Source organism: Gossypium hirsutum, chromosome A02, assembly GCF_007990345.1.
Source record: "Gossypium hirsutum isolate 1008001.06 chromosome A02, Gossypium_hirsutum_v2.1, whole genome shotgun sequence".
NCBI classification, from domain to species: domain Eukaryota; kingdom Viridiplantae; phylum Streptophyta; class Magnoliopsida; order Malvales; family Malvaceae; genus Gossypium; species Gossypium hirsutum.
The window spans coordinates 45,061,553-45,086,352 of NC_053425.1; the positions used below are offsets into that span (position 1 = coordinate 45,061,553).

The 24,800-nt window shown below is 33.4% G+C and overlaps 1 pseudogene; it reads right to left on the bottom strand.

The window, feature by feature from the left end:
• Positions 1–2,323: 2,323 nt before the first annotated feature.
• LOC107952217 (amino acid transporter AVT6E-like) lies at positions 2,324–2,960 on the bottom strand (annotated as a pseudogene).
• Between the last annotated feature and the right edge of the window lie 21,840 nt (positions 2,961–24,800).

Here is a 24,800-nt window from a genome sequence, read left to right on the forward strand (position 1 = left end):
TGGTAAAACGGACGATAATATTTGTGATAAAACGGAGAATAATATTTGTGATAAAACAGACGAGAATATTTCAATAATAATTTAAATTTAAGTTAAAAACTATATAAAATATTTTATTAAATATTTGTATATTAGATGGGACATATTAAATTGAAACATACAATTTTTTTAAGATTCATCATACGTGGCGTTGTTACACCTAGGGAGGATCCATTATATCTTGCAGCTCGATATAAGGCAACCCGTCAGGTTTCCAGCCTATATACTTTGAATCTTTAAAATATTTAAAATAAGGTTGGGGAGAAAGTCAGCTATTGTTGTAATTTTAATGGACAAGCAAGCTACACGGTAATAAAATTAATTCATACCTATTCATACTTAAGTTGAATCAAATAATAATTAAGTTCAACCAAATATTTAAAATTAATTTGGAAACAAAATAGTTCTACTCCAAACAGAACTAGCAATTAAATCTTTACAATCGCAACCCCAAAATATTAATTTTTCCAAAATCATCATGATAAAACTATTATTGATTAGAATTTTGAAATAAAGCCTACCTTAATAAAACGTACCTGGTCTACTCCACTCTCACCAGCAAACAGAGGCTGGAGTCAAAAAAGAATTATGTATTATGTAATTTAAAGTGAAAATGCATAGAAATAAGGAAAAATTTTAGAAACGAAACTTGTACGTACCTAGAACAAATGCCAATGGCTGTGGTGTATTTAGTTGCTCCAAATATTAATTCAGGTGCTCGATATTACCTAGAACAGATGTAAGATTATAAGAGTAGCACCAAATATATTTAAGTTTAAGCAAATATAAAAACTTTACCTATATCAGTTTTGTAAGTGCCCACTTGTACTAGGATCAAAGACACTGCCAATGAAGCTATACACCTTAGCAAAATATGGCAAAACTGCACAGTAAACACATAAGTTGGATAGAAACAGGAAAACAGACCAAAAGAACATCTAAAAAACAAAAATGGAATCACCATTAGTATGTAAACATGAAAATGCACAGCTTTAAACAAACCAACTTTGCATGTACAGAATCATACTCCACAAAACTCATAAACATTAACTTCTCCTAACCAGAATACCAACTTTATGTTTACAGAGGCCTTGATCAAAACTAACATAACTGTTGATTTATAACTTATCTAATAAGAATCACAGAATATGCAGAAAGTACCTGAGCATTTAGTTTCAAGAGAACCATGTATTCGAAGGAAAAGAGCCAGAAAATGATCAATGTATGCAAAACCTGGTCTATATTTCAAAACTGGAGTAAAGCTTTCATCTAGTACCAAATACATACATATATAGAGACACAAACACACAGGCATACATCTTCCATTACCTAAATCTGTTTCTTGCAAATAAAAGATAAGTAAGCTTCTACATGATTCATACTAGATTGCTAATCCTAGCAGAAAAAATGTATGATTCAGTTTCTAGAGATGTTGAATCTTTCATCATAAACATAAAAAACATAAAAGGAAAAACATGTTGAAAGAAACATAAATGTTAGGGAAGACAATGTTTACCTTGATTGAATTGGAAATGTTTTCTTCAGGGTTTATTTGAAGATGCTTGGGATTGATCTCTAATAATGTCGAGAGACTTCCCTACTCATTGCATTTGAAGAACAGAAGTCTGTTTCTGGTCGACAAAACAATCAAATGAGTTCTAAAAATAAACAATATTTAATGATTGGTATAATATTAATTATATTTGCTAATAACAGGTGGGAATAAACAAATAAAATGATAAAAAAATAGAAGCTACAAGAATTACAAAAAATAAAGCTACGTCAACAATGGTATCATGAGAACGAAAATTAAAAATTCGAATTAAGTAAAAAAACAGAGAAAAATATAAAAGAGAGACAAATAAGGGGACAAAGGGCTGGTTTTGTTGGAATAACCGAAGTTGCCGGATTTTCCACTAAAAATCATAGTTAAAATTCTAGGGAAAGACAATAAGTAAGAGTCACCCTAATGAAGACCATTGTGAGGAGAAATAGGACCAAGCTCAATACCATTAAAAGACAGTAAGTTACATTGTATACATATTATCATTGCAATTTGGTATAAATATTTCCTATTATTCCAGCAATGCTAACTATCACAGCCAGTATTAACATTAACCACGACAAAAATTTTTCTACTCTGCTCAAGCTCATGCTCTCTTCTTGGTGACTTATCCTCAATGCAATTATAGCAGGGAACGTAAAACCTAAGGAAACAGCTATTGTTGCTCCAGTAAATTTGAAAACTGTCCATATATTTGGGATCATAGTAGATCCAATAAGCTTAATCAGGGAACGTAAAATCTGGGCTCATCCTTGGAGCCTTTATCTTCCCCTCAATAAGCTTAATGAATGCAACAGCAAAGCAAACCACAACGAAAACAACAGCGAGAGCTACCGAAGCAGCCGAAGTCATGCTCAATGAATCAATCCTATCTAACATGCAAAATGGAGCAAGAAAAACAACCATAACAACCAAAACCAATAACTTCCTATGATCCCAAAAAACATGTCCTAACCACTTATCGAAAACCCGAATATGACGAACCGAACCAGACATAACATCACCCATAATAATCAAATAAACTATCAGGACACCTGCATTGTTGACAATTATGCAAATCTCAGACAAAACCCTAGCAGTTCTCCCCATTGCAATTTGCACAACTTCCCCATAAGATCTAGCTTTACAAGAAACTGCAAACCTAATCAACATCTCGACGCTAATTTCAGACAAAATCCCAACTAGGTTTATCCAAAAAATTGCCTAAAACAAGCCCCAAAACCTTCATAGTAGTAGCTAAAGCCATGATTCCAGCACCAATAATTGTGGTGGTTAAGTTAAAAACAGCACTAGAAACACCAGACCCGGTATTGGGTTTACTTAAAACAAGGGTATAACCATCTAGATCAAACCCATTTCAAACCATTTCAAACCAAAAAAAGGCAAGTAATACATGAAAAAACAAACAACAAAACCACACAAGGAAAATAAAACAAAACAAAACAAACGCCCCAAGTACGAAAGTTGAGTTGCTTTAACACGCAAAAACTGAAGGATTAGATTAATTGGTTTAGACCATAGTTGAACTAAATTCAGTGTTCTATAAGGTGACTTTTGGTTTAAGTAATATTTTCGAATTCAATAGGCTGACCTTACCGCCAGTTCATCATTGACGATATTTTAAGGAAAGAAAAGAAATACTGTTGAAGCTTCAAGGACCCAACGAATAAAGTGAAAGAAAAAAGCGATATGGCTTAGCAGTTACCAGAAAGTTTGGGATCGATCGGTGTATATTGACGTATGAAGAGTTGGCTCTTCTGGTTCTGGTTCAGACGAAATCGAGTGAGAGAGAAGTGCTTTGCTACTTTTTCATAACATTCAGAAATTGAGCTTTGTACGAATCAACTAACCCTGATTTGTCGATAAAATGAATCGATAGGGCTTTCTTCTTGTATGTTTTTCAGTTGATGATCATTGGGCTAAAACCCTAAATATGAAGCATATCACCGTCGATAAGAGGAAAGGGAAAATAATTAGGGATTTCGGGGATGGGGGAACAGATTAAGGGAAAAGAAGGGGACTTGGGAAAAATGTTAGGGATTTTGGGTTTGGGGAATTAGGGGATGATTTGGGGAAAAAGAAAGAGGGGTTTTCTGTTTTAGGGATTTAGGGAAGGAAGAGACGAAATGGGGGAAAATTACTTAGCAAAAATCGAAACTGATTTCGGGTAAAGGGCATAAACCACAGGAGAGAAAAAACGACGCCGTTTCAAATAAGGAAATTTTGTGGCGTTTTCAGAAACGCGCCGGTAATGATTCCTTTTGCGGCGTTTTCAGTAAAGCGCCACTAATGCCCTTTTATCTACACAACAAAACGACGCCGTTCTAATACGAGTTGTGACGTTTATATTAGAAACGCTGCTAAAGCCGCTACTATTCAGAGGAAACGATGCCGTTTTACTCTAATGTATATTGAAGTTTTATGGCGTTTTCTAAAAAAAGGCCGCTATTTCTTATCTTTTGCGGCGTTTTATGTATAAACGCCACTAATACGTGAATATTTTATAAAAATTGATCAAAATTTAAAACTATATATATTTAGAATTTCTTTTAAATTATATCTAAATAATGTTACTGTGATGTACAAAATATATATTTCAATCTTCAATATATTAGGTTTAGTACAAATTCGCAAGAATATCATAAAATTCTAAATACTGGTTCAGTCTTCAATAATAATATACCTTAAACTTTAAACCTCAAACTATAAACTTACACTCTAATTAAACCCTAACTATAGTTAAAATTTTATTTTTGATTTAATACACATTTTAAAATACATATTATGTATGCATATAAATTAATTAAATAAAAACATGATGCTATTTATTATATCAAAATTAATTAAATATTTTACAAGATCTAGATCAAATTACAGTTCATGTACACAATTTCACACTAAACCACTTTTCATATATATATTTATATATTTTTAAAATAATAATTTATATATATTTATCTTATATACATTTATCTTCTACATTAAAATCCAAAATTATACTCTAAATTTAAAACCCTAAACTTTAGACTCTAAACCCTAAGCCTTAGCCCACAAACACAAAACCCCTAACCCCAAACGTTAAACCCCAAAACCATTCGGTAACCCCTAAACCAACCATAACTCCTAGACCATAAAGCCCAAACTATAAAGTGTACTTTAAAAATTGTTAACCCTAAACCATAATATTCGTAGACATATTTTTTGGAATTCGTGTGGCCAATGTTAGTGTAGTACAAATTAAAACACACATGTATATATGTTTATATTCTTATATTAAATAATATGAGTATATACAAAATAGCTTGAATCTTAGTAAAATCCAAATGTTCTTCAGTTAATTTCTAGCTAGCTAATAGTATCATTTCCTTAAACCCTTAACCTAAACTTACACCTTAAATATATATTATAATCTTAATATATATTAGAAGTTTAATATATATATATAACAAGGGACAAAAGTAATTCAAATAGAATCTTAATGCTTACCAAAACTCTAAAATAAATTAATTTTTTTATCATTAATCATAACCTCTAATCCCTAATAGCATAACCCCTAAAACATATATATGTACCTATTTTTTAAAATAATAATTTATATTTATATTATTTAGATTTATATTATAAAAAAATCCAAGATACACAAGTTAAGTAGTTTACCATATTTACCTCTAAATTCTAAACCCCAAATCTCAAATCCTAAACTCTAGGCCCTAAACACTAAACCATAACCCATAAACTAAATTACTTTTTTGCGGCGTTTTTCCATAAGCGCCGCTAAAACATCGGCCTATAGTGGCGTTTTTCCAAAAGCGCCGCTAAAACATCGGCCTATAGCGGCGTTTTTCTATAAACGCCGCTAAAACATCGGCCTATAGCGGCGTTTCTCCAAAAGCGCCGCTAAAACCTCGGCCTATAGCGGCGTTTTTCCAAAAGTGCCGCTAAAACCTCGGCCTATAGCGGCGTTTCTCCAAAAGCGCCGCTAAAACATCGGCCTATAGCGGCGTTTTTCCAAAAGCGCCGCTAAAACCTCGGCCTATAGCAGCGTTTTTCCAAAAGCGCCGCTAAAACCTCGACCTATAGCAGCGTTTTTGCAGAAGCGCCACTAAAACCTCGACTTATAGCGGCATTTTTCCAAAAGTGCCGCTATTGTATAGTTTTAGCGGCGTTTGGGCCAAAAACACCACTATTGCTCAGTTTTTAGCGGCGTTTGGATCAAAAACGCTGCTATTGCTCTGTTTTTTGCGGTGTTTTATTGCAAACACCGCTAATAAAAAATATTTGCGGCGTTTTTTGTTCAAACGCCACTAAAAACGCCGCTAAAGCCCTATTTTCCTGTAGTGGCTAAATGTGAATATTAATAGGTGTCTCCTCCATTTGCTCAAATTTTAGCAATTTGAGACAGCTTTATTTACTAAAACAAATTTAACTCACCTACAACCTTCATGTGCATTACTAGTTAAAGCTGGATGCATAAAAGTAGAATGAGAAAGAACCCATACCTTGTGATCAAATTCAGACATCTTCAGAACTATAGGTATTATTATTGGTATAGGGCCAGATTTTTCTTTTCTACCACTACTTCCATTTACTTCTAGTACCTTAACAGTTTCACCTGCATGCACATAAACACTGTTAATAAATAAACTGTCCTATTGCACCTTCACATAGCGTCTAAAATCGACACATACACTATGCTTAAAATGGAGTGAGATGCTATACCAAATAAAAAGCATTTACAACAGAAATCCACCTTTATTGTCAGAAGCAGTTTCTAGAGAAATGCACATAATATGAATGATTTACGTATGTAGTCAAAGTTTAATACTATATATGCTCCACTGCTAATAGTTAGCCTTCATAGTAAACCTTTTATTTCATGGGATTTGCATTATACTTTGAGGAAAAGAAGGAAAAGCAAGACTTTTTTTGAGAACCGAGAAGAAAATGGGTGACAGAGTTGAGAGAGGGTTTCGGCTTACCAATTGGTTGGGAAAGAGGACTGCGAAGGTGATGCAGCAGATGGTCGAGTCGACGGCGATACAACAGATGGTCGGGTCCGGCGATAGAGAGATGGTTTAGGGATCGATTTGTTGAAAATTTAGGGTTAGAAGGGAAAATTTTAGGGGAAAAACACTTAAGGTTTTTCTGGTGTAATTTTGAGGATAAAAAGGTGGAAAAAAACGACGCTGTTTAGCTAGAAAATTGAATACTGTTTGCGGTGTTTCAACAAAGCACCACTAAAGACAAAGTAAATGGCGACGTTTTACTCACGAAAACACATATTTGTGGCTTTTTTAAACAAACGCCGGTAACGCATAGCTTATTGCGGCGTTTTGGAACAAACGCCACTAACAACAATGATAAAACAACGTCGTTTCAAGGATTTGTAATACAAATTTTCGGCGTTTTATGAAAGCGCCACTAAATAAAAATGATAAAACGTCGTCGTTTTGCTAACCGCTTATCATGTTTTGTGGCTTTTTCAGTAAACGCCACTAATAACAAGAGCAACACGTTGCCGTTTTATGAAAACATAACACATATTTGCGTCGTTTTCTACTAAAACGCCGGTAATAAGTACCCTATTGTGGCGTTTTGTAAAAACCGCCACTAATGCCTTAAAAATTTAGATTTATTTAATATATAATTTAAAAATAATATAAATTAAAAAACAATCAACTATATACCTAAAAAACTTTAAAATTATTTTAAATAATAGTGTTTTAATTTTTTCCTTTTAAATAAATAATTTTTTAAAAATATAACTATTATTTAAAAGAATTAGATAAAATTTAAAATATTGAAAATTATTTAAAATTTGAAATCTTAAATATTATTCTAAATTTGAAATCTTTAAATTTTGAAATTATTTAATATATAAATTAAAAAAAACCAATCATATACCTAAAAAAAACTTTAAAATTATTTTAAACAATAGTATTTCAAAATTTTCACACTAATTAATTAATTACCTTAAACCCCTAACCCCTATCCCTTTAATCCTATAACCCCTAAACCCTCAACACCTATCCATTTAAGCCCTAAACTCATAACTCATAACCCCTGTGACAACCCTAATTTGACCCTAGTCGGAAAGTGGTTTCGGGACCACAAAACTGAGTCATAAAAATAATTAACCGTTGTATTTTATGCTTATTGTATGTGAACATGCATGTGAAAAAGATACATACCTTAAATTTTGTTATTTGAATGTGAAATTTATTAAATAGGACTTATGTGAGACAATTGTGAAATGTGATAGCTAAATTGTAAAGTGGTCTATTAATGCATGTTGTCAAAAAGGTGGACTTGCATGTCAAATTAGCCAATTTTTTTAGTGGCCGGCCATGATATTGATTAATATATATGTGTTTTATATTTGTAGCACCCCAAACCCGGCCCAGACGTTATGACCGGATCCGGTATGCCACATCAAAAACGTAAAAAAAAATTCCATTCTAAGTCCAGAAAATCGTACTTGATGTTCAAAAGATTAATTCATTAAAGGTTAAAGTGAATGGAAGCTGTGCACCAGGTAGGAAACCGGAAAAGAGGTGGTGAGTCCATCGGACTGCTTAAGTACCAAGCTCCCTTCGGATCCAATCCTAGACATGCATACCGCCATTGCCACACCTTAACGTCATGGATATTTCTAGGAAACCGATTCGATTAAGTCATTTTTAGGAAAAGTGATTAATTTTGGAAAATACTTTCATTGCGGAAGCTTTTCTTGTTGTCGTGTTATTTTGAAATCAATTGTTGTTTTTGAAAACGCGCCCTAAAGCTATCCAATTTCAACAGTTAAAATAAGTAATACCTATCTTAGTAATACATATTAAAACCATTAAAAATAATTAAGCGGCCTTATTACATTTAAAAACCCAAAACTTCAAACGTAAATAAAAGGATGTCCAGTTCACCAGAAGAAAATCAAACTTTCAGAACGGGTGGCCACTCCGAATTCCCTCACAGCTCCCAAGCCCACTATGGTTGGGGATTTCCTGCGTGGATGAAAATAAAAGGGGTGAGTTTGGGGAAACTCAGTGTGTAAGGAAAACCCATTCAAAGCGCAAGTCAGCTCAAGCCTATTGGGCCTAAGCCCATTCAGGTAACAATGGTACTAGACCAGAGCCCTTTTCAGATTACAATAAACTGGGCCTTAGCCCCTTATTCAGATAACAGTATGGCCCATAGGCCCATTTCAAAATACATGCAACATCAGTAAACATATGCAAGCCCATTTGGGGAGACTACTCAACCCACCAACCACTACACTCCACCCGTACCAGCCATACACTCCATGTGGGGAATAGCTCAACCCACCCAGCCCAACACTCCACAGTTGCAGCCTTGCTGCTCAGTTAACAGTAAATTGAGGCAAAGCTTCCAGTACGTGGACAAGCCACTTTCAGTACTTCCTCCGTCAATATCCCAGTCCCATGCATCAGATAATAACAACATGGCATGCAGTAAATAACAACAGTCAAACATGCATTAAGGTTAATTTAACCCTAGGGGTATTTTGGTAATTTATCTCCTAGGGGTAAAACTGTAAATTTTCCACTTTTAAAGGTATTTCAGTAATTTATCTATTTTAGGGTTTTTCATGCATATTCCTACTTTTCACGTACTAACAGAATCACATACCGAGGGTTCTTACCGAATTGGGCCCGTTGGCCCATCATTCCAATTTTGGCCCATTAAGCCCAAAATATCGAGGGCACAGAAATCATGCACTTTGCAGTCCAAACATTGCAGCTTACCAAAAACATTAATCGATTTACCTCACGAGCATTCGCACACTCGCAAATCTACAAAATACCGGTTTTCGGCATTTCAGCTTTTCGGCTTTTGCCGATCTAGACTAAGAAAGAGGGTGTTAGCTACACACCTGTTTGCGACGATATGCTGACGAGATCCACACACGAACTGCCTACAATTGGATTACTAACACGTTAATCTAACTATTCAAATACGAACTACATATTAACCCCTTACAATATTCGGCCAACCACACCTACAGGTCATAGTAAGCTTATAAGAAATCAATAAGCAACTCATTAACAATTTTTTGTCAATGTTTACCACATAATCATAATTTCACTGCATGCTGTCTTCCTGAGCAATAGTCACTAAATCATTTATAACTGGAGCTACGAAACTCCAAATCAAGTTCCGTTAATTTTCCCTGAAAATAGACTCATATATCTTCTATCCATAAAATTTTCAGAATTTTTGGCTTGCCCAATCAATACCAGATTTTTCTTAAAGTTTCCCATGTTTCACTGTTTGACTAATCTGACCACTATTCATTATGAATCAAATTTCTCATTGTACAGAATTCAAAATATGTTCTAGTTTATTCCATTTGAAACTAGACTCATTAAGCTTTAATTAAATAATTTATTCAGCTTTTAATTCGTCTCCCACAATTTATGGTGATTTTCCAAAGTTACGTTACTGCTGCTGTCCCAAGCAGATTTATTACCAAATCACTCTTTCACACATACCTTGCATGCATGTTATTTAAACATGTATATCACCAATCAATCATCACATATCTATGATTTTACGTAAGAATAATCTCCATTTCATCATTTTAAAGCACAACATATTAGCTGATTTTTCCCTTTAACATCTAAGGCACATGCATGCTCATTTGTTTGTCTCAACTTCACCTATCTTCCATTTTTCATCAAAAGAACATGAAACAACAACCATTTCCTTCATTTTAATTCATGACTAAATGCTCACAACACAACTAAAAATCAAAATATACTTCAAGAGTTAAGGTAGAATCAAGAAGAACTCATGACCATCAAGATAGAAGCAAACTACCATGAACTTACCTTCAAGAGCTTTCTCCTCTCCTTTCTCTTCTCTAACTTTAGGCTATGATGAACAAAGATGGACAAAACTTTGTTCTTTTCACCCCTTTTTCTTTTAATAAAATTTCATATTTCATCCATTTAATTCTTTAATACAAAAGACATGAAATGCCCATCATGGAACATTTACCTAAACCATTATCATGGAACATTTACCTAACTCATTATCATGAAATATTTACCTAATCCATTATCATGGAACATTTACCTAACCCATTATCAATTTGTATCAATTTGTACCATAAATTATGGATATCAAGTGCTCATATTGTCTACAACAACATGATGGCTGGCCACTTCATGTAAAATGGGAGGTTTTTCATGCAAATCCTCCTATTTTGCACTCCTATTTATTTGGCCACTTCAATTTAGCCTATAGCATTTTCAAACATTTTCACATAGGTTCTATTTCATAATTTCACCCCCTTTTTCTTATGGAACAAAAATTAACTAAAATTGTCGGGTTCTATCTTAAGCTTGGCTTTCTAGAGGCCCACTAAAATAATTAAACTTATGCCAACATTCACAGAATTCCCGAAAATTGGGGCGTTACAGTATTAGCATTTTAATATATAAAATAAGATAAAGAGTTAGTGGGAGGAAAAACGAAGGGGAATCCATTTTTACTCCTCCATTGCCGTAACTAGAAGGGAGGAAGAAGGAAATTTTTGCTTAAATTTTCAGCTTAGGTGATGGCTATAATGAGGTAAGTACTAAGAAATTCTTGAAAAATTATGCATAGTTTGGATGATTGGTTTGAATGCTACCTATTCCATGTTTTAAATTTGGGTTATTTGGGGGAGCTAAATTAGAAGGAAGAGGAAAGCTGTTGCATGTTAATTTTGAGCTCAATTAGGAGCTGGTTCCATAAGAAATTCGGTAGCAGCAAGAAGAGGAAGGATATCGTTCAAGGGTGGGCTCGACTGCTGTTCAGTAAGTTCTTCAAAGGAAACTTTGTAAATTTTTTTATGTTTAAAATATATTTATTACATGCAAGTAATGTTTGGCTAATAGGACTGTTAAGTAGAGTTTAGTAGCTTAAAATACATGATATTTTTAGCAAAATACTGCAGTTAGAAGTGAAGAAAAATTTTGATGAATAAATGCATAAGTTGCTGTTGAAATCTGCCGCATGAATGTCTATTTCTTCAGCATGTAGTTGTTGTATTGAAAGTGCATTAAATTCTGGTGTAATTGGTTTGCTGCTGTTGTAAATAAGGAAAAATATTAGTTGTTAAATGTTAACCTTATCTCTGTCTGAAAGAGATATTTGCGGTCCGAATGTCGAAAATTTTAGCATTCAATTCCTCTTATTTAAACTGATTAAAACATGCTATAAATGCAACATTTGTATATGCTATTCACTCACCAATTAATTGATAGTGAGCTTAAAATTAAGCTGTTCTAATGTGTTAGATTCACTATTCAAAGCATCATCATTTATGCTGTTTTATTTGGTAAATGTAGCTGTCCGAATGTGTTAAATTCATTGTTCGATGCACTACCATATATGTTGTTTTATTTAGTAAATGTAGCTATCCGAATCTGTTGATTTCACAATTAAATTTAGATGTTGTTATACTGCCAATTGGTGTTAATTAAGTTGTCGATTTTGGGTTAATAATACTATCCGAATGTGATGTTGTTATGCTGATTTAGTAACTTGCATCGTTGATGATTTTACAATGTCTAAAACATAATATATATTAAGTATGATTTTACAAATTAAATGCCCTGTACAATTGATGAGTTGTTATATTAAAAATGTCTTCATTTATGTTCGATTTGAATGCTTAAGTGAAATTATAGATATATATATAATGAAATTGATTGGTGATACAGATGTTTAAATAATATGTATGCAAAGGATGTGTGAAAGAGTGAATTAGTAATAATCTGTTTGGGACAGCAGCAGTAAAGTGATTTTGGAAAATCACCATAAATTGTGGGAGTTGAGTTAGAAGCTGAATAAATCATGTAATTAAGGCTTGATGAGTCTAGTTTCTTATAAAAGAAACTATAAAAGCAAAAGAATTTCCGATAATGAGATATTTGAAGTAATGTGGGACAGAGTCAAAATGACTTCTAGATCCCCTGTTCTATTTTTATAAAATCAATATAAAACGTATAAAAATAGTCAAATGATGAAATTTATATGCTTAGACTCCTTAATGAGTCTAGTTTCAAATGAAATAAACAAGAACATGTTGTGAATTTTGTACAATGAGAAATTTATTTCGTAGTAAAAAGTGGTCAGATTAGTCAAACAGTGAAACAAGGGAAACTTTAGGAAAAATCTGGTGTTGATTGGCTAAACCAAAAATTACGAAAATTTTATGGATAAAAGATAAATGAGTCTATTTTCATGAAAAATTTACAGAAATTGATTTTGAGTTTCGTAGTCCTAGTTATAAATAATTTAGTGACTATTGCTCAGGAAGTCAGCTTATAGTGAAATTGTGATTATATTGTAAACATTGATAAAAATTCGCTAATGAATTGCTTATTGATTTCTTATAAGCTTACTATAATCTGTATGTGTGAAAGTCGAATATATATGTATTATATTCTGAAAATAATATTTGAATAGTCGATTAATGATTTGTTTAAAATTTGTTGAATTAAAAGCTCAAGAGCATATGGGGGCAATTTCGAATAAGGGAAAAGAGAAAGTAACCGAGTAGCCATTTCACAACCATTCAAATATATCTGAAGTAAGTGTTAAGTAGTTTCCTTTAGTATATAATTGACGATGCCACTATAAGAGTATAGTAGGTAAATTGTGATCTTTGGCTTGCACTTGAATTAAGATGTATAATAGATAATGCATGTATATGACTACGAGATCCTATGCTAAGATGATAAATTGAACTCATATTACAAATTAAGTGATTCAGGTATGTGATATATATATATTATATGTGAGATTGATCTGACGGGAATTAAGAATGTGTAATGAGAAGCATATGAAAAGATGTTGTAAATTCATATGTATATTTGTATATGTGTGCATTCAGTTATTATGCAAAGTTACAAGATAGTTTTCGATATGCTATTTATCTATGAATGTTGAAAGTAAGTGTGGGTAAGAAACGATACACTAGTGAAATTTGAAAGAATTGACATTATTCCGGAAGCCTGTAAATACTATGTTTGTATGAGTTTGAGTATAAACGGAGTAAAATGATATGTGTTTGTGCATAATCAGCCAAATAGTATTGTACTCAGAAAGTGTTATGTGCTTTCGAACATTTGATTTGTTTTTAAGTTCAACTGTTTAAATTGCTTAAGACTTACTAAGCTTATGAAAGCTTACTTTGAATGTTATGTTTCTCTGTTTATTTTTGTAGATCGTTGACTCTTAATCATGTGATTTGGACTTAGCTTATGGCATGTATAGGATAGACTATAAATAGAATGATATTTTGACTATTGTATATAAGCCATGCGAATATGGCATCTTATGGAAGTTTACTTTTATAAGTTTTAAATTCGATCCTTGTTTGTGTCTATTAGTTATATAAATAAATGATCTTTTATTTAAGAAAAAGGTTCAAAATTTTACTGTTCTAATCCGATTCCTAATTTCTGGTAATGTCTCGTCCTATTCCGGCGACGATTACAGGATAAGGGTATTACATTTTTATTGGTATCAGAGCTATGGTTTAGTCGATTCTAGGACTAACGTAGCACGTGTGAGTCTAGCTATACATGCCATAAAGTGATAAAATGATAGTGTGATGATTTCTGACAGTTAAAATGTGTTTTTCATAATATAATGAATTTCGATCCCGATCAAGCTGTAGCAGATGGTATTGAGAGGATTGAAACATGCTTATGATGTGTCAAAATTGAGAAAGGTATGAATAGAAGTATGATATACATTTGAAGTATTGAAATGCAAAGTAATTTTGCTGAATGTGTTATGAAATAAATATGGAAAAGTATATTAGGATAATAGTGATGTATATTGTATGCATGAGAAGTTATATTTTGGTTCAGGATTTTATGTAAATGGGCGAAATATATACATATATATGTGAATGAGAACTTTGAAGAGAAAATAATGTATTTGGAATAAGCCTACATATAAATGATATCTATGATATAATGTCAAGTTGATATAATATGTATATATTAAAATGAAGTAAGTGAATTACAAATATGATATGCTATATGAAATGTATTAAAATGTGAATAAATATGCATGAAACTCGGTAATATGTATTCGGGCCTTTGTGCCTAGCAGGCTTCGTGCCGGTGATGTGTATTCGGGCCTTCGTGCCTAGTAGGCTTTGTGCCAGTGATGTGTATTCGGGTCTTCGTGCCTAGCATAATGCCGATGATTCGAGCAAGGTTTAAGTGTTCATTACTATATGAATTCAAAGTTAAATGAAAGAATACGTTTAAAGTGTACATATATTATGTTTTATAGACTTGGTTAAGTCATTTGAATGTGTAATAACGAATGAATATGAGCATTATGTGTGCGAATGATTAGAGGCACTGTGTGTGCAAATTCCTTTAACCGAGCACTATGTGTGTGAGATCGGTAATTGAGGCACTGTGTGTGCGAATTCCTTTAACCGAGCACTATGTGTGCGAGATCGGTAATTGAGGCACTGTGTGTGCGAGTTCTTCAACCGAGCACTATGTGTGCGAGATCGGTCAGTGGGCACTAAGTGTGTGAAATGAGATTCATGTAAGACCTCGTTTGGGACGAAGGCATTGATTTGAGATGTTGTGTAAGACCATGTCTAGGACATGGAATCGACTCAAAATGTGATAACATGTAAGACCATGGTTGGACTATGGCTTAAAGTAAACGACATACTCAGACAAGTACAATGCTCTTTAAATTGACAAATGGTAGGAAGTAGAATTGAAGTTAGATGTTGAATTTTAATTAGATACTGATATTCGGTATTTGAGTTTGAAATGGGGATTAATAGATATAAATTGACGATTGATTATTGTTTCGGCTGTAATTTTGTTATAAGTGGATACGTGAAAAAAAATGGTGGATATGTTGTTAAGGAATGGATTTATGTTATATGTACACTTAAGTGCTTAGTTGAAAATGTGTTATGGATTTAGTCTATGAGATTCTCGGTATATGAAGTTATATGTGCTATTGCTGAATGAACACTATTTTGTTAATCTTGTTCAAGAAATTATTTTGATTAAGTTTCGACATTCGAAAGTTTGAAAGAATTTTTGATGAATGCTGATAATTTTGGATATACGAGTTATGCGCTAGAATAAATCTCATGCCAGTGTATTATATTAGGCTTTATGGCTATTCGACTGTATACGGGTAACGTTAACTATGATTGAATATGCTAAATGAACTAAATGTTCAGGTACGTGGAAGTTGACTTTTCTTTTGGAAATGAGTTAAGTTGAATATTGAGATGTGATAAAGTTATAAAGGATATTCATTGGGATATTTGAGAATATGTATACTTTCGGCCAGGTTTCAGCTTATACATGAATGAAAATGTGGGTTATGAATATGTGAGTTGATGTTATGTATTATACATGTTAATATGTGATTTATATGTGTTTGAAATGCAAGTATAAATTCAATTAAGTGATTATTGCTTATGAAATCAAGAAAATGAGATGTATGTGTATACTTGTAGAAATGTTTATGTATTTGTTTTAAGATAAGAAAGTGATTTTATAGATCGATGTGAAAGCAGTAATGAATTACAATTGTTATTGATGAGCTAATGTTTATATGGACGTAATTCAATAAGAGGACGTTATCCTAACCTAGTCGCTACTAAGATTTTCGGGGACGAAAATCCCTAAGGAGGGGAGAGTTGTGACAGCCCTAATTTGACCCTACTCGAAAAGTGGTTTCGGGACCACAAAACCAAGTCATAAAAATAATTAACCGTTATATTTTATGCTTATTGTATGTGAACATGCATGTGTGAAAGATACATACCTTAAATTTTGTTATTTGAATGTGAAATTTATTAAATAGGACTTATGTGAGACAATTGTGAAATGTGATAGCTAAATTGTAAAGTGGTCTATTAATGCATGTTGCCAAAAAGGTGGACTTGCATGTCAAATTAGCCATTTTTTTAGTGGCCGGCCATGATATTGATTAATATATATTATATGTATTTTATATTAGCATTTTAATATATAAAATAAGATAAAGAGTTAGTGGGAGGAAAAACGAAGGGGAATCCATTTTTACTCCTCCATTGCCGTAGCTTGAAGGGAGGAAGAAGGAAATTTTTTCTTAAATTTTCAGCTTAGGTGATGGCTATAATGAGGTAAGTACTAAGAAATTCTTGAAAAATTATGCATAGTTTCGATGATTGATTTGAATGCTACCTATTCCATGTTTTAAATTTGGGTTATTTGGGGGAGCTAAATTAGAAGGAAGAGGAAAGCTATTGCATGTTAATTTTGAGCTCAATTAGGAGCTGGTTCCATAAGAAATTCGGTAGCAGCAAGAAGAGGAAGGATATCGTTCAAGGGTGGGCTCGACTGCTGTTCAGTAAGTTCTTCAAAGGAAACTTTGTAAATTTTTTTATGTTTAAAATATATTTATTACATGCAAGTAATGTTCGGCTAATAGGACTGTTAAGTAGAGTTTAGTAGCTTAAAATACATGATATTTTTAACAAAATACTGCAGTTAGAAGTGAAGAAAAATTTTGATGAATAAATGCATAAGTTGCTGTTGAAATCTGCCGCATGAATGTCTATTTCTTCAGCATGTGGTTGTTGTATTGAAAGTGCATTAAATTCTGGTGTAATTGGTCTGCTGCTTTTGTAAATAAGGAAAAATATTAGTTGTTAAATGTTAACCTTATCTCTGTCTGAAAGAGATATTTGCAGTCCGAATGCCGAAAATTTTAGCATTCAATTCCTCTTATTTAAACTGATTAAAACATGCTATAAATGCAACATTTGCATATGCTATTCACTCACCAATTAACTGATAGTGAGCTTAAAATTAAGCTGTTCGAATGTGTTAGATTCACTATTCAAAGCATCATCATTTATGCTGTTTTATTTGGTAAATGTAGCTGTCCGAATGTGTTAAATTCATTGTTCGATGCACTACCATATATGCTGTTTTATTTAGTAAATGTACCTGTCCGAATCTGTTGATTTCACAATTAAATTTAGATGTTGTTATACTGCCAATTGGTGTTAATTAAGTTATCGATTTTGGGTTAATAATACTATCCGAATGTGATGTTGTTATGCTGATTTAGTAACTTGCATCGTTGATGATTTTACAATGTCTAAAACATAATATATATTAAGTATGATTTTACAAATTAAATGCCCTGTACAATTGATGAGTTGTTATATTAAAAATGTCTTCATTTACGCTCGATTTGAATGCTTAAGTGAAATTATAGATATATATATAATGAAATTGATTGGTGATACAGATGTTTAAATAATATGTATGCAAAGGATGTGTGAAAGAGTGAATTAGTAATAATCTGTTTGGGACAGCAGCAGTAAAGTGATTTTGGAAAATCACCATAAATTGTGGGAGTTGAGTTAGAAGCTGAATAAATCATGTAATTAAAGCTTGATGAGTCTAGTTTCTTATAAAAGAAACTATAAAAGCAAAAGAATTTTTGATAATGAGATATTTGAAGTAATGTGGGACAGAGTCAAAATGACTTCTAGATCCCCTGTTCTATTTTTATAAAATCACTATAAAACGTATAAAAATAGTCAAATGATGAAATTTATATGCCTAGACTCCTTAATGAGTCTAGTTTCAAATGAAATAAACAAGAACATGTTGTGAATTCTGTATAATGAGAAATTTATTTCGTAGTAAAAAGTTGTCAGATTAGTCAAACAGTGAAACAAGGGAAACTTTAGGAAAAATCTGGTGTTAATTGGCTAAACCAAAAATTACTAAAATTTTATGGATAAAAGATAAATGAGTCTGTTTTCAAGAAAAATTTACGGAAATTGATTTGGAGTTTCGTAGCCCTAGTTATAAATAATTTAGTGACTGTTGCTTAGGAAGTCAGCTTATAGTGAAATTGTGATTATATTGTAAACATTGATAAAAATTCGCTAATGAATTGCTTATTGATTTCTTATAAGCTTACTATAATCTGTATGTGTGAAAGTCGAATATATATGTATTATATTCTGAAAATAATATTTGAATAGTCGATTAATGATTAGTTTAAAATTTGTTGAATTAAAAGCTCAAGAGCATATGGGGGCAATTTCGAATAAGGGAAAAGAGAAAGTAACCGAGTAGCCATTTCGCAACCATTGAAATATATCTGAAGTAAGTTTTAAGTAGTTTCCTTTAGTATATAATTGACGATGCCACTATAAGAGTATAGTAGGTAAATTGCGATCTTTGGCTTGCACTTGAATTAAGATGTATAATAGATAATGCATGTATATGACTACGAGATCCTATGCTAAGATGATAAATTGAACTCATATTACACATTAAGTGATTCAGGTATGTGATATATATATATTATATGTGAGATTGATCTGACGGGAATTAAGAATGTGTAATGAGAAGCATATGAAAAGATGTTGTAAATTCATATGTATATTTGTATATGTGCGCATTCAGTTATTATGCAAAGTTACAAGATAGTTTTCGATATGCTATTTATCTATGAATGTTGAAAGTAAGTGTGGGTAAGAAACGATACACTAGTGAAATTTGAAAGAATTGACATTAATTCGGAAGCCTGTAAATACTATGTTTATATGAGTTTGAGTATAAACGGAGTAAAATGATATGTGTTTGTGCATAATCAGCCAAATAGTATTGTACTCAGAAAGTGTTATGTGCTTTCGAACATTTGATTTGTTTTTAAGTTCAACTGTTTAAATTGCTTAAGACTTACTAAGCTTATGAAAGCTTACTTTGAATGTTATGTTTCTCTGTTTATTTTTGTAGATCGTTGACTCTTACTATTAGCTCAGGGATCGTCAGCACTTCGTCACACTATCTACTATTGTAGTAATCATGTGATTTGGACTTAGCTTATGGCATGTATAGGATAGACTATAAATAGAATGATATTTTGACTATTGTATATAAGCCATGCGAATATGGCATCTTATGGAAGTTTACTTTTATAAGTTTTAAATTCGATCCTTGTTTGTGTCTATTAGTTATATAAATAAATGATCTTTTATTTAAGAAAAGGTTCAAAATTTTACTGTTCTGATCCGATTCCTAATTTCTGGTAACTTCTCGTCCTATTCCGGCGATTGTTACGGGATAGGGGTGTTACAACCCCTAACCCTATAACCCCAGCCTATCCTATACCATTTAAACCCCAAACCATAAACCCCTAAACCATGAAACCTTAAACCATGAATAACCACTAACCTCTAAACCTTAAACCCCAACCCTTAAACCATAAACCAAAATCCCTAAACCTTAAAACATTAACTCATAAACCATAAACCCCTTTCCCATGTCCCCTTAACCATTAATTAAACCGGCCCTCAACCCCTAACCCCTATCCCTTTAACCATTAAACCCGTAACCCATAACCCTTAATCATTAAACCCATAATCCATAACCCTTAACCCTTTACCCACTAATCCCTAAACTTTAAACCACAACCCCCAAACCCATAATCCCTAAACACATATATAATCTCTAAACCTTAATTAAAATATTAGCTCATAAACCATAAACCCTAAACTATAATGATAATTAATTCAATATTTTTAAATTAATATTATGTCTTTTACGATCATATAAGAATTTCTTTAATATATATTTTGCTAAATAATCAGTCATATACCCAAAAAGCTTTAAAATTATTTAATTTAAATAATAGTATTTTAATTTTTTTCATTTTTAACATATATTTTTTTATTTTCAAATTTTCAAATTTTTTCTACATGTCATTAGTTTTTTCTGAAGAATTTAAATATGCAATTGAAAATAAATTGTATTTTAATCAATATAAATATAAATAAACCATTTAAATAATAAATATATACATAAAATACTTTTTTGCGACGTTTTTATAAGAAACGCCGCTAATGTCACTAAGGTTTAAAACAAAACGACGGCGTCTAGCTGATTTTTTTGCGGCGTTTTTTGAAAAATGCCGCTAATGCTAACCTATACCGGCTTTTTTATAAAACGCCACTAATACTCATCCTTTAGTGGCGTTTTTTAGAAACGTCACTAATGAAACTAAGGGCCGAAAGGAAACGACTGCGTCTTGCTGAAATTATTAGCGACGCTTTTACAAAAATGCGACTAAAGGTTGAGCATTTGTGGCGTTTGTTATAAAAGCGCCGCTAATGCTCGATCTATAGCGGCGCTTTTAGAAAAACGCTGTTAATGTCCTATCTATTGTGGCGTTTGTTTAGAAACACTGCTAATGTTGAACTCTAGTGGTGTTTTTTGTTCAAACGCCACTAAAAACACCGCGAAAAACCTGTTTTGCTGTAGTGAACAAAGGTTGCACCATTAAAAAATGTGTTTTTTTAGTTGAAAGCGATAGGCATCAGAAAATAGGGGTGGTGTCTCCTATGCACCACCCTCCACCACCCCTAATATACCATTTTTATAAATATCTAAGCTAGTATACCATTTTCAAATTTTCAAAATTTTTTATATTATTTAAGTAAAAAAGCCTTTAGAAGTGATAGGCATCAAGACATATATCATAGAAAGGACCAATAATAGTGAAGATTTAGATCAAGATGTTGAAGATTTTAGTGACCCCAATATTGATAAGGTTCTGGACGATATCGATGATGAAGGCTCGAAGAAGGTTGAAAATGTTCACGCCCTTTCTTTAAGTAACTCGAGTTGTGGCATTGTTTTACAAAATGACTTTGAGAGCGACATGTTAAGCATAGATCTAGATGCAACGCATGCATTCAAGTTCCCTGAGTTTGTTGATATAGTCATCGCTTATAGATTGTCGTCAAATTTGTAGTTAGAAGAGTTGTTTGCTGATACAGAGGACTTAACAGTGGCAAATATGAAAATTATAAGGGCACTATACATGTACTGCTGCATGTATCTGCCATTGTATCATGCCACTAGTGAAAGATAACCCAATCATTCCTATGTTGACATTGATTGTGGACATCAAAGCCTAATTCCAGTACAGAGTGTCGTACAAGAAAGCATGGTGGGCGAAACAAATGGCATGCAACAATGAACTTCAGGGGTGGATTTCAACGATAGTGGAGTATGTGTCAGGAACTGTTGTAGAGTTACAAATGTTGCCTTACAGAGGCCCGAATAGACAACTTGAATTGGGGGGAAGAGTTTTTTTCCGATTCTTTTAGACTTTCGGTCCATGTGTTAAGGCTTTCTCCAAGTACAAATCGTTTGTGTAGGTCGATGGAACATGGCTTTATGGAAAATACATGTAGATACTTCTAATTGCAGTTTCAAAAGATGGTAACCAAAATGTACTATCGATCGCTTTCGCCATCGTGGAGTCGAAGAACTTTGAATCGTGGGACTTTTTCATTAGGAGCTTGCGGAGGCATGTTGTCTGGTAAGACAACATTTTCATTGTATCCGGCAGATCAAAAGGCCTTATTGTTGCGATTCAGCAATCTGAAGTTCCGTGGAGGTCCGTCTACTACATTCGCCACATTGCTGTCAACTTCCACAAGGAGTACAAAAACAAAGACTAGTGCAAACAAATTATGAACATGGGTAAATATCTTATTTAAATTTTTATCCGTAAACATTTCAAGTCCATTTACTAAAAGTGATGGTAACGTGTTTTATCGGAATACATATGTAGGGTACAAGTTGGAACCACACCAATTCAGACATAAACTGGTGAGGTTGGAGACTAATATGGCAGGGTCCAATCCTTCTCTTAGATAATGGTTAGGTAACATGGAGCCATGGCAATGGGCTCAATATTTTGATGATGAGTACCGATATGGTCATATAAAGACCAACCTCATTGAGGCCATTAATTTCGTCTAAAGGTGTACACGTCACTTGCCAATTTCATCAATTTTCTAAGCCACATTTTACAAGCTAGCATCATTGATGCCAAAAATTGGGTTGAGATAAGCAAAATAGTTGGAGGCAAGAGACGTACACATTGAAGGTGTTAGGAATGCCATGGAAGAGAATACTTGGAGGGCGAGGTTGATAAATGCAGAACTATATTACTGAAACTTGAAAACTTTCTGAGTGACAGTGTACATTGACCGTTGGTTGGGGATCCCGCCACAGTCCTACAGAGTTGATCTCTAAAACATGCTGTGTGAATACAAGAGGTTCCAAACACTACAGTACTTGTGCGCACATGAGGTTGCAGCGTATGCAACCTTCAATTAGAATGTCGAATAATATATCGACGATGTGTACACGCTTCAACATACATTGAGTATTTGGGGTAACAAATTCCCAGTATTGAGGGATGTATCAAAATAGGAAGTGCAATCGCTTGCGCTTGAGATGTTTTTAGATAGGTCACTATGTAGGAAAGTCAAAGGTTGACTGATAACAAAGAGGATTTAGAATGACATGGATATCAGAGAAGAGCTAGATCCAAAGTGTTGCATTATATGTAGAACAACTAACTACAATCAAAGCAAGTGTCCCCATAGAAACGTCTATAATGGCCAATCTTCACGATCTAGAGGAAATTAAATATTGTACCTAATGTTTTCATTTTAAGGTCTTACGGAAATGAATTTTGTATTATTTAGTGTTAAGTTTTTATTTAAAATGAACTTATACAACTTTTAATACTTTAAAAGATATTATAAGTTACACAAAAAAGAATAATACATAAGTTGTGGAATTATAAATCAATACAACAAATATAACATAACACTTGAAATTTACATGTATGAAAATTGGAATGAACTGGGAGTGGTATCGTCGATTGGGGTATAATGATCTACGGGCCTCTGTTGATGGGGTGGACATTGGGGTGTATTGTACACATCAAGAGGATTGCGCGCTGGATCGAACGTGACCTGAGGTGAGGTGGAGTACATGGTATAGCCAAACATATCAAATATTATCGATGGTTGCGGTTGCATGGAAGTTGAACTACAATAGCCCATCTCCGAGTGATATGCATTACTCTGGGATCTCTCACCAAAAGCACCAACCCATTGGCCCGGTGAAGTGCGTGTGTTCAGAGGTTGGTCCTCCGTGTCGAGCTTTGCCATATGTTGGTCCTTTGGGTTGGGCTCCACCATGGATTGACTTCCACATCTGTAGCTATGATTCAATACTATCATAAGTTGCCCACCATATAAATAATGCGCCATTGGGCCATGTACCACTACATGTATTCAATTGATGGACTAAAGGTAAACATAAATGAATTCATATCAAGTCGTCTGTCGTACCGGGCATTCCATAGTACTATATAATGTTGATGTTCCATGCTCCAATCCACTCCATCTTTTCCTCTCATGGTTTTACCGTAGACATCAACAAATTGTTATGGATCGACTGACACAACTTGTTTACACTCAAATTGTTGCATAACCGGATCGATGTTGTACCACTCAATAGTTGAAAAGTTGAGCATCGGCATGTTAATGCACCACACATAGGCTTTGACGTGAACTGACTGTTGAATAAGGGTCACAACATTCGGTGCAAAATACGACATCCACGGGAACTGCACAATATAATAGAATAGGTCAAGTCACATGCTTCAAGTGGATAAATTAAAATCAATGTTACTTATGTTAAATCAATATATATTACTTTCTTTCCGATGGATCGCTCTATCATCTGGCGGTAAATGATTAATGTCTTAATCGCGCCAATTCCTAGAGACGTGGCCGATCTGAAACTGAAACAAACACGTTAGCACTTAAACTTGGGAAAATATGATCCACATTTACGTGTCGTTAAATGTTAAGTATAATTTTGTATTTCCCTATTTATAAGTGGCCACATATATGATCGGTGCCTAACAGCCGCCAGAAACGGCATCCTGTATAGAGCGTAGAACTATAGCAGTGCCACACAACCAGCCATGTTACTTACCACGTGTTTTCTTGCTCGACAAAACTCACAGTACAATACGGCCAACATTGCTTATCCCCAATTGTAAGTATCGACACGATGGAAATCCTCCAATAGAGGCAAGTACTTTAATTGAACCCTATTAGGTGTCTTTTCCAGTATAAGTACCCCTTGATTAGCTGCGTAATAGGCTCAAGCAGCGCACATCACCTCGTGCTTAGTGGCGGTGCTTGATAACTCCTTGAAATTCACTCTCAACCATGTCAATGTCAAGAACGTGAAGTTTCATTCCCCATCATTCGGGGACCGTCCAA